A 10,876-nucleotide genomic window follows, 5' to 3' on the forward strand; every position below is an offset into this window, starting at 1 on the left:
GCAGATATGAGGAGAATGAATAAATATGAAATACAGGGAAAACATGGCCATGCAGATATGAGGAGAATGAATAAATATGAAATACAGGGAAAACATGGCCATGCAGATATGAGGAGAATGAATAAATATAAAATACAGGGAAAACATGGCCATGCAGATATGAGGAGAATTAATAAATATGAAATACAGGGAAAACATGGCCATGCAGATATGAGGAGAATGAATAAATATGAAATACAGGGAAAACATGGCCATGCAGATATGAGGAGAATGAATAAATATGAAATACAGGGAAAACATGGCCATGCAGATATGAGGAGAATGAATAAATATGAAATACAGGGAAAACATGGCCATGCAGATATGAGGAGAATGAATAAATATGAAATACAGGGAAAACATGGCCATGCAGATATGAGGAGAATGAATAAATATGAAATACAGGGAAAACATGGCCATGCAGATATGAGGAGAATGAATAAATATGAAATACAGGGAAAACATGGCCATGCAGATATGAGGAGAATGAATAAATATGAAATACAGGGAAAACATGGCCATGCAGATATGAGGAGAATTAATAAATATGAAATACAGGGAAAACATGGCCATGCAGATATGAGGAGAATGAATAAATATGAAATACAGGGAAAACATGGCCATGCAGATATGAGGAGAATTAATAAATATGAAATACAGGGAAAACATGGCCATGCAGTTAGGGCCACAAAGACAAACATGAAAACCACAATCCATAAAACTTACTTTCTGCGATCTGCATGCGAAAGCATGCCAGCAAGCGGGGCGTCCGCCGTTGCAGGTCCGACCACCTGCGCTCCAGCTGCCCGATATGGCGGCGTGAGCCGAAGGAGCGCAGGCGGGCCCGAACCTCCGCATATGCGGATCGCTTCTCGCGGTTGGTGATGGGTGGCGGCTGGCTGGTGATCCGCCTATCCATCACCTCCGTAAGCACCAGCAGCTCGCGCCTGGTGAATGCGGAGGCTCTCATGATGGCAATGGAGTTTTTCCTAAAAATCATTTTTGATAAAGTGCTCCAAAATTTTATGATTGGCTAATGTATTTAGGAAATTAACAGGAGCAATTCTATTGGTTAGTGTATGAGTCATGTGTTCGACAGGGCCAGAAATCTGTGGAGACTTATGATAGACTTGATGCAGGGACATGCGTAAGCAAATTTACATAAAGAAATGAACTCCAGGAAATATGCGGGTATAAAAACTAATCTAACAATTATTTAATAGGGGCTAACATGTATTTTGACAATTAGAAGCGAATGTTTAAGCCGTACGTATTCTGCGGGTAAACACAAACACGGACATAAATAAAGTTTATTGCATTGTGTAAAAAAAAACAAAAAACCAATTAAGCTAATTGATATATTGATTGGCATGTTACGATTGAGGGAGGTAGGCAGAATAAACGAGCAGTTAATCGAAATGTGACAGTCCAACTTCCGGGTAGTACTAGTGCGTGCGTTCCCTTCAAACCACTTCGGGGATGTACGCTCGCTATTTGGCACGCTCGTTAGTTAGAGGAGGGGCCGCCTGAGTTTGGGGAGGATGTTTTGATGCGAACGAAAATACGAGCGTGTGCCTGAATTTAAATATTTTTTTACGTTCGCCCAACGTACGAACGGTCACTTGCGTCCGGGTCTGAATGAGGGCCTAAGTTACTTGCTATTTGTTGTGTCCTGATATATAGATGATCAGTCTCTTGCGGTTTAATTGCAAAGGAAGGGAGTCTAGTTGACTTAGGTGAGAGCCTGTATTGTAGCAAAGAAATATGCTGTCAGTCCGACTCTTACCTGAGTCTTCTTCGGCGGCTGCCAAGAAGACTCAGGTAAGAGCCGGACTGACATCATATTTCTCTACTACTTAAAGGTAGGGGCCAATGTGTTTTATTCTGCACTGTGGGGGCCATTGTGATTGTGGTTCTTCTTTGGGGGCCATAGGTAAGATCACTGTTTTTGTGTCTTTTGTTTTTCTCTGACCTCTGTGTTCTCATATGTGCTGAAAGCCGCAGGTGGCCGGATGCCATAAACATTTGGGGGATGTGCAGTCCGCAGAGTGAAATAGCAGTATGTATGGGCTTTGAATGCTGGTGTCCCTCTTCATGCACGAGGCTCTAACATCTGTGTTCCACAATGTGCTGGGAACTGGGGGTGGTTGGATGTCGTGAGCAGCTGGGAAGCAAGGGCCGGACTGGCCTTCTGGCAAATGTCAGAAGGGCCGATGACCTCAGGTCCGGCTTCAGGAGGGCGAAGTGCCTCCGCCCTCCACCCCGCACTGCAGAACACATGATATGCGCTCGGAGTGGGAAGGGGTGGTGGCAGTAATGGGCTGGTGCGCTCTGCTTGGCCGGAAAGAGACAGTGGCCTGCCGCGAGACTAGGCCCCCGCGACTCGTGACTTACCCCCTTGAAACTTAACCACACCCCTTTTGTGAGCGCCCGCTGGGAAGTGTGCAGTATGCAGCATTTGTAAGCTATGCAATAGCCTCAAACGCTTTTCCTACTTTACAGTACTTTCTCAAGGATGCTGTATTTGCGGCATTAAATGGTCCTTTTAAACATATGCTCCGTAAAAAAACTTTATTCTTCTATTTAAAAATGCTTGTGTCTAAATATGCATGAAATATAAATATAGATCAATGCGTGTCATCTCCATTTTTTTTCAAAAAGAATTAAAATGTATTGTATATCTTTTTTTTTTAATCTTTAAATTTTTATTGATTATTGAGATAAATCAAACAACTTTAGACAATATTGGTTACAGAAATAATGGGAATCAACCCAAATATGCAACAAAAAAGAAAAATTTGTGTGGCACAGATAAATAAAACATTCTACAATGCCACATCACATTGCCAAAACATCAAATATAAAATAGCAAAAATTAAACTGTAGTGCATCAAATTACTGATAATACTGTAAAAGATAAAAAATATAAAGAAACAAAAAAGAATAAAGAGTGGTAAGAAATGGTGGGAGGGGATGAAAAAGTCAGCGGAGACCAGGAATAGGTAGGGATTGAGATTGCAACCATGGAGACCAAATCATCTGAAACTTAACAACCCCATTATTTTGCAAACTGGTAATGTACTCCATAGTAGCTATAAAATTAATCTTTGCTACCAGGGCAGATAGTGGTGGTAGGTTATGTTTTTCTTCTAAAATTTGGCTATTAGAGACTTGGCTGCATTGCAAATGTGCATGAGTAATTTATCCTGAGATTTGAAGATCCCAGGTGTAGGAACAGTTAACAGAGCTACTACAGGCTCCAGTGGTACTGCAAATCCAAAACCCAGACAAATCAAGGAGCAAACTTGGTCCCCAAAAAAAGGATTATCATGGGGCAGGTCCACCATGTGTGGAGAAAAGTGCCGTCCCTTCCACATGACCTCAAATTAGATGTGGCCGGAAAAATAGCATGGAGCTTTGTGGGAACTAAGTACCATCGGGACTAGACATTGTAACATGTCTCTCTGATTGATACATTAATGGGGGCCTTAGCTGTACACATTCTGATCTCATCCCACTGCTCATCCTCCATAGATAAAGATAAATCAGCTTCCCAAGCTAATTTGTGGGGTTCATGAGATGGGGGGTCGTGAAATAAAACCGCATGATAAATCATTAAGTTGTTGCCCTTCCGGTTAACCGAATAAAGACATAACCTTTCAAATGGGGTAGGAGTACGTAGTGAGCAAGATTTGATTTGAGAGCGGATAAAACTAAGGACTTGAAGGTACTGAAATTGACACGAAGAGGGTAGGCCGTACTGAGCCTGAAGATCTGAAAGCGAGCAGGGGGTAAACGGACCTTTAATATGAGTGAAATGGTCAATACCACGATTACGCCACACAGCTCCAACATCCCATTGTAAACAGGGGATGGTTCCAGATCGGGGTCAGTGGGGAAGGGTAAGAGTCACGATTAGCACACAGCCTATCCCATAACCGAAAAGTAAAATTAATAGTTGGGACTGAGAGAGCCGAGACTGATCTGCACGATTTGGGAAGCCAAGATTCCGTCCTGTGATGAAAGAATTTTCTATATCCACCCATTTTTTAAGACCTGGTGCAGAAGACCTGGTGCAGAATGCCACGAAACAAGATGATTGAGTTGACATGCCGTGTAATAGTCTTGATGTATAGGTAGACCCAGCCCACCCGAGACCGTACTCTTGATCTACGAAGGCGAGGCTTATGTCCAGCCCATATAAACCTGTTACAAAGTTTCTGTAGGAGAAGGAGGGCAGAAATGGGAACTGCTAGAGGGAGAGTTTGAAATAGGTACAATAATCGAGGGAGGAAATTAATTTTAATTGCATTTATCCTGCCTATCCATGAAATAAACAGTCGGTTCCATCTGTCTAAATCTTGTGTGAGTGTCTTAATCGTAGGGACATAATTAGCTAAAGGTCTCCAGAGGAATTTAAATTTAGAGGCCAGTATTTTCCTAATTTGAAGAGAAGTATTTAAAGCAAGAGCTTCTGATTTGGAGTGTTTTGTTTTGTAACCAGAGAGAGAACCATATAATAATAATTCAGTCTGTAGTTTGGGAAGAGAAACCAATGGGTTGGATAGTGTCAATAGGATATCATCTGCAAACAGAGACATTTTGTACTGGGTACTTGCCCCAAACTAAACTAAAACGTACGGAATAAATATCATTGGTCATGACTGAGGATGAGGGGTGAGACTATAATGCCTTGGCTGCGGACATAAAATGACCGTGGAAACCAAAAGAAGACATCGCCGAAAATAAAAAAGGCCAGGAAATGCGGTCAAATGCTTTTTCTGCGTCGAGGTCCAGGACAACCGAAGCAAGTTTGGTAGAATGAATGTGGTGAATTATATACATAATGAATGTAGTTGAAAATTAATTTAGTGATGATAATAGTTTTGTTTTTTTGTACCTGCTGAATTAAAATGTATTGCGAGTGTACTACAATGGGGTGTGCTGAGGTAATGACACAATTATATGTTTGTAAGAAAGTCATGCTTCACACAGGAGCTGGAATGAACCATGATTTGAATTTACCACCTTCTGTTCACAAACCAACAAAGGGGAGCATGTGACATAAAGCAGATTATCCCTGATTACCCATTGTGTGTTCCTTGCAATACAGGAGTTGATGGACTTGTGTTAAATAGTCTGAGTCTAGTCACTGAATTTGTTTGGATTAGGAAAAATGCAAGTACAGGAATAAATAATATTGCCTGTGGACTTGTACAATACTATGAGTAGCTTGTGAGGTTTATTTGTACTGTATACATGATCTTGAAGGTTATCTGTGTGTAGTTTTTATGGGTATATCTGTCTATGCAATGTTAAGATAACTAAAAGAAACAACAGTTAATAATGTGACATTTCAAGGGCCCACTCAGACTATAATACAATACAATCAGGGTTTGTTAACATTTTGCATTCTCTATTATTGCCCATATACCTGACCGATTAACTTGTGATTATTGTCAGCAACTAGTGGCTAGATTAAAGCAATCCAAAGGAGTTACATTCATAACAAATGATAATAATATAGAAATATAGCCAGAACGTTGTAAAAAATGACCTAACTGTAGGGAAGTTTATTCAGTGAGGAAAAATTAGATAGAAGTATAAAGTAGAACAGTTTACTGTTGATCTTTTATGACTGCTAAAAATACCTTATAGTTTGTGTGCCTTGTAATGCACAAAGGGTGGAGGATGAGAACACTAGTGAGGAAGAATTTGTGTATGGTATCCCTAAGATTATTGAAAGTGACAGAGGTACCCATTTTTTTTTCTGGTGAAGTCTTTCAGGTCATGTGTAAGCTTATGGGCATTAATAGTAAACTTCATACTCCCTTCCGACTGAAATATATAGTAGCAATGAATCGCCCTATATGGCCAGCACAACAGATTCAACATATTCAAATATGTGCAATATTATTCTTCCAATTCAAGAGACTGGTATTAATGAGATTCACATAAGATACACTCTCACTATTACACAGTAAAGGAGGATAACACCACATCTCTTCTGGAGAGTACTTAGTTTCCTAGTTGGGGTGTGTAATAGGCCCATTTGTATTGTGACTGCAGCAGAGATTTGGTCGGCTAATCAGAGTCACTAGCTGTTTGTAGATTTCGGTTGGGGCACCTTGGGCTACTGTAGTTGCGTGGACTGAAGTGTGAATGAAGCTGGGTGGCTTAATAATGTTGTCCCACATGCAGGTTACTAGGAGCAGTAGAAGACTGATGCTGGAGAATGGCTGCAAGAATAGGTATTGAGAACAGGTGCAGGGTAGAAAGATAGCCCATGGCTGTAGCAGAATGAAGGATATTAGAGGCAGACTGTCATTAACTGGAACTGGGGTGTCAGGAACACAACAGAGGCCGGCTGCAAAGAAATATACTGGAGTAGGTTTTCTGGATAGTACTGAAGCAGAAGGCTGTAGAGCGACACTGGAGCAGGTTTGCTGTATAGCGCAAACAATATGCTGTGAAGCAATAATGGAGCAGGTTTTCTGCATAGCACTGGAGCAAAATGCCGTGATGCAATAATGGGACTGGCTTTACGCATAGTACTGAAGCAGATACTGAACCTGGAGCCAGGGTACTGATCCTCAGAGAGAGATGTTGTTCTGGCAATGAGCAGTCAGCAGTTCTTGGTTTAAACAGTGCACCCTTAGAACTGATAGGCTGGGTGAATCATGTGACCAGATTTGCTAGAGACTGGTTTGTCAGAACGGATCATGTCATACTGTCCAAAATGGCGGCATCCATGATGATGCAAGTTTAGGTGAGTTACCATAGCACTTAGGGATGCCATAGGCGGCCAGCAATGACAGTAAGGTGACACTGCCGGATCTGGTAATGGGGTCCCGGATCCTGATGTGTGACAATAGGTTTGTGAAATCTCTTTTTGGGTGGCATCTTATTGACTGGAAAAGTGTTGAACTGGGGCCACATATAGAGAAGAGGTAAGATTTACTTTGTGCCTTTAAAAAGAGGAGTAATGATGGCTCCGTGAAGTCTTCCATGTTCAGAGTCGGACTGAGGCATGAATTGCCCACAGGTGGAATGCAATGGTAGGGTCCTACTGAAGGGAGGTGACACAAAGCTAAAGAGGTGTGGCCAAGTAATTGAGGGAATGTGGCAGAGAGCATTGCAATGCCTTCCATATTATACAGACAGTGTTGCAGTGCCTGCCATACAATTCAGAGAACATCGCAGGGACCACAATTTAAAGCAGAGAACATTGCAGTGACCACAATATAATGCAGAGAGCATTGCAATACCCGCCTTATAATGCAGAGAACATCACATTGACAACAATGTAATGCAGAGAATATCGCAATGACCACAATATAATGCAGAGAGCATCACAGTGACTGCCATATAATGCAGAGACCATCACAGTGACTGCTATGCAATGCAGAGAGCATCAGTGACCACAATATAATGCAGAGACCATCACAGAGACTGCCATGTAATGCAGAGAGCATCAGTGACCATAATATAATGCAGGGAGCATTGCAGTGACCACAATATTATGCAGAAAACATCAAAGTAGAGATGAGCGGTTCGGTTTTGACCTAGATCTTTTCAGCAAATTAGCAAAAATTCAGATTAGTTCAGATTTATCTTATTAGCTACTGTGATAGATTATTGTCAGCAACTAGTGGAGAAGTCTGGGATGGCATATATGTGTGTCCCAGATTCCTTTCATATGTGTTTTAAAAACCCCCAGGAAAAGTCTGTTATGCCAAACAGACCAGAAGTGCCGGCTTTTGGCAAAAGCCGGATAATGGGTCCTAGGGGTGTGGATGTGAGAAGAGAGGGAGGGCTCCATCCACAGGCCATTCCAGGTGTTGGGCCTCTCAGTCTGAGAGCAGGTTGATTAGTAGCTGCACCTGGAAGTGGCTCATATAAGCTGTGTTAGGTTTTGGTTGGGTGTCTCACATACCCTGGGGAGAACAGGCACTGAGGTTTGTTCAGAGACACTGTGATATTTGAAAGTGCTGTGTTTGTGTTTGTGGTAAGGCAGTAGGTCCTGCCACTTGTAGAGAGGGAATAACCTGTCTAGTTAACGTCCATATGGGCTAGGATTTATTTTTATGATTTGTTTGTTTTGTTGATTATATTGCACAATAAAACTGGTTCTGACCAGCTTGCACGAAAACCCTGGACTGGTGTGCTGTTTCCTGGCTGCTGTGTGTAAGGAGGTGTCCATCCACCCCAGGAGAGGGACCCCCTACCCCGACTATATTACACTACCCAAAATACGTGAGAGCCGGATAGCCAATGTAGTGCCATTTTTGAGATCCGAACATATCTGAGCAAAACCAAACCGCTCATCTCTACATCAAAGTGACCACTATATAATGCAGGGAGTGTCACAATTTATTATTTATTACCAGTTTCTTATATAGCGCACGCAATGCAATGCCCACCATATTACACAGAGAGCATCACAGTGACCACTATATTATACAGAGAACATCACAGTGATTGCAATATAATGAGAGAGCGTCATATTCCTTGCCATATAATGCTGGGAGCTTTGCAATGATCGCCATATACTGCAAGAAGCATCGCAATGCCCGCCATATTATACAGAGAGCTTTGCAGTGACCACCAGCGAATACAGAGAACATGGCAATGCCTGCCATATTATACAGAGCATCACAGTGACAGTCATATAATACAGAGACCCACATATAACACCGATAATATGACCACACCCCTCACACACACACACAACACATTAATATACACCACCCCACCACAGCCAGTATACACCCCTCCCGATTGTATAAATATACTACCCCCCAAAATAATGACATAACATTTTCACACCTACACTGTCCGGATCCTGCAGAGCTGCAGTATGAGTGTACTGCAACTGAAATGCTCTGTGACAGGAATGGAATGCAGAGACAGGATACAGGAGAGAAAGAGGCAGGAAGTCAATGTGACAGAGCAGGGCCTCAGGCAGGGATAGAAGGGAATAGCAGAATAGATAGTCAAGCTAGAGGAGAAGAGAGGGTGGGGACTTGGGATTAGAGGCCTGTGTCTCAAGGAGGGAAGGGTGTACTTGGGTATCAGCAGCTCAGGCGCTGGCAGCTGGTTCTTCAGAGTATAGTAGGAACCAGCTGCCGCTATTTAATCAGTTCTCCAGCGAGTCTGGCTTCTCCTAGCTGCGATCATATGTTATGACACAGCAAGAACATGCTGGACTGAATCCCCAGTCTACCCACCCCCAGCCCCGATTGCGACCCCTCACAGAAAGATATGGAACCTTGAAGCAGGGTGGCCCTACAGGGAGTTACCCAGTCCCAGGCAGGGCCAATCCAATCCTGCCCATTTTAATTGGCAATGGACACTATACAAATCAACAGGTACAGGTCTGTAGGCTTCTAACGTGCCCAATGATCTCGCAGATCTGCAGAGGATGCAGGAGGTGTCAAGTTGGACTCTGGGGTGTGTATTTCAGTATGAGAGCACAGATGTACACATATTTTGGTGTCAGTGACCTGTCACTTTCTCACGGCAGGCCATTCATTTTGTGACTAGTTGTGTCTGCCGATCAGAGGGCCCGATTCATTACGGATCGCTATTGCATTCGCAGCTGCGATAACACATACGCAGTCCCACTGTGAAAATATGCTTTTAAATGCTATCGCAAAGCCATCGCAGCCTAACATAAGGACGCCCACTTTACCTTACATACAGCCGTAATACTTTGCAAGTCTGCGAAACCATCGGTAACATCGCGTACCATCGGAGCCTCACGTACACTTGCACAAGGTCTGACCTTACTCAGAAATTGCTAACCTCATCGCACGCAGTGAAAGCCCAAGCTGCGTATGGCATAGCAGTGACTAACTTATGTACGCGCCTGTAACGGCGTTCAAACGCACTGGCACATATGCGTTTCACCAATCACCTACCCATCACCACCCCCAAACGCTCACTTCCTGTCAATCACTCTGCGATGAGTCTGCATAGTCACTGCAATCGCAGTCCGATTGCAGTGGAGCCTTCACGCACTGCGATGCATAGGCATGCGCAGTATACAACAATCAGCTGCCTGCGTGCGTAATCGCAGTTGCGATCGGTAATGAATCTGGCTCAGAAGCAGTTCAGAAGACTTCTGAATTTGCAATGCTCAGCTCAGTAGTTTTTAAAGGCTTGAATGAAGACCTGTGATATAGCAATGGGAATCAGACAGCTTCTGCAGCGGGATAACCACACTAAAGGTTACTGGGCTGGCACCTTGTGGTAGAATGCTAATTGCTGACAGATTTAGTTGGCAGAGTTGCTATAAAGCTTGTTGAGATACCTACTCTACCTCAGGGGGTGTCTCCCGATTTTTATCATTTTTATGTGCGTTTGGATTTGCTTTTAATTTGTCTTAAAATTCTCTATGAGAGAGGAGGTCAAAGTAACATGTCAGTCTCTCATAGCTGGTAGGGCACACACTGCTTTCTTATGTAAGTGTCCTATTCATTAAACCACGGCATTGAATGTAGCTATGTTTGGAGATGTGTGAAGCTCCCACTGTTTAGTTCACAGAACTATGGGCCTGATTGAGAGTTGGATGCTAATGCCATCGCAGCTGTCATACCGTACGCAACTACTGTGCGAAAATGTGCAAGTGCTCAGACGCCGAATATTGTACTGAGACGCCCACCTGCGGCATTGCAAACCCAAGCATCTGCGTACAAAGACGCAGCATTGATCACAGATCATTAGATTTATAGCAGAACAGGGTAACCCTATGGCTACCCAGAATGCCTGCGGGAACCGAGACGCCATATCCACTTTTCACTGCGTATGTGATCGCCGACATAGGCTGTGACAT

The sequence above is a fragment of the Taudactylus pleione genome, unplaced genomic scaffold (genome assembly GCF_031769625.1).
Source record: "Taudactylus pleione unplaced genomic scaffold, aTauple2 ptg000130l, whole genome shotgun sequence".
NCBI lineage: Eukaryota > Metazoa > Chordata > Amphibia > Anura > Myobatrachidae > Taudactylus > Taudactylus pleione.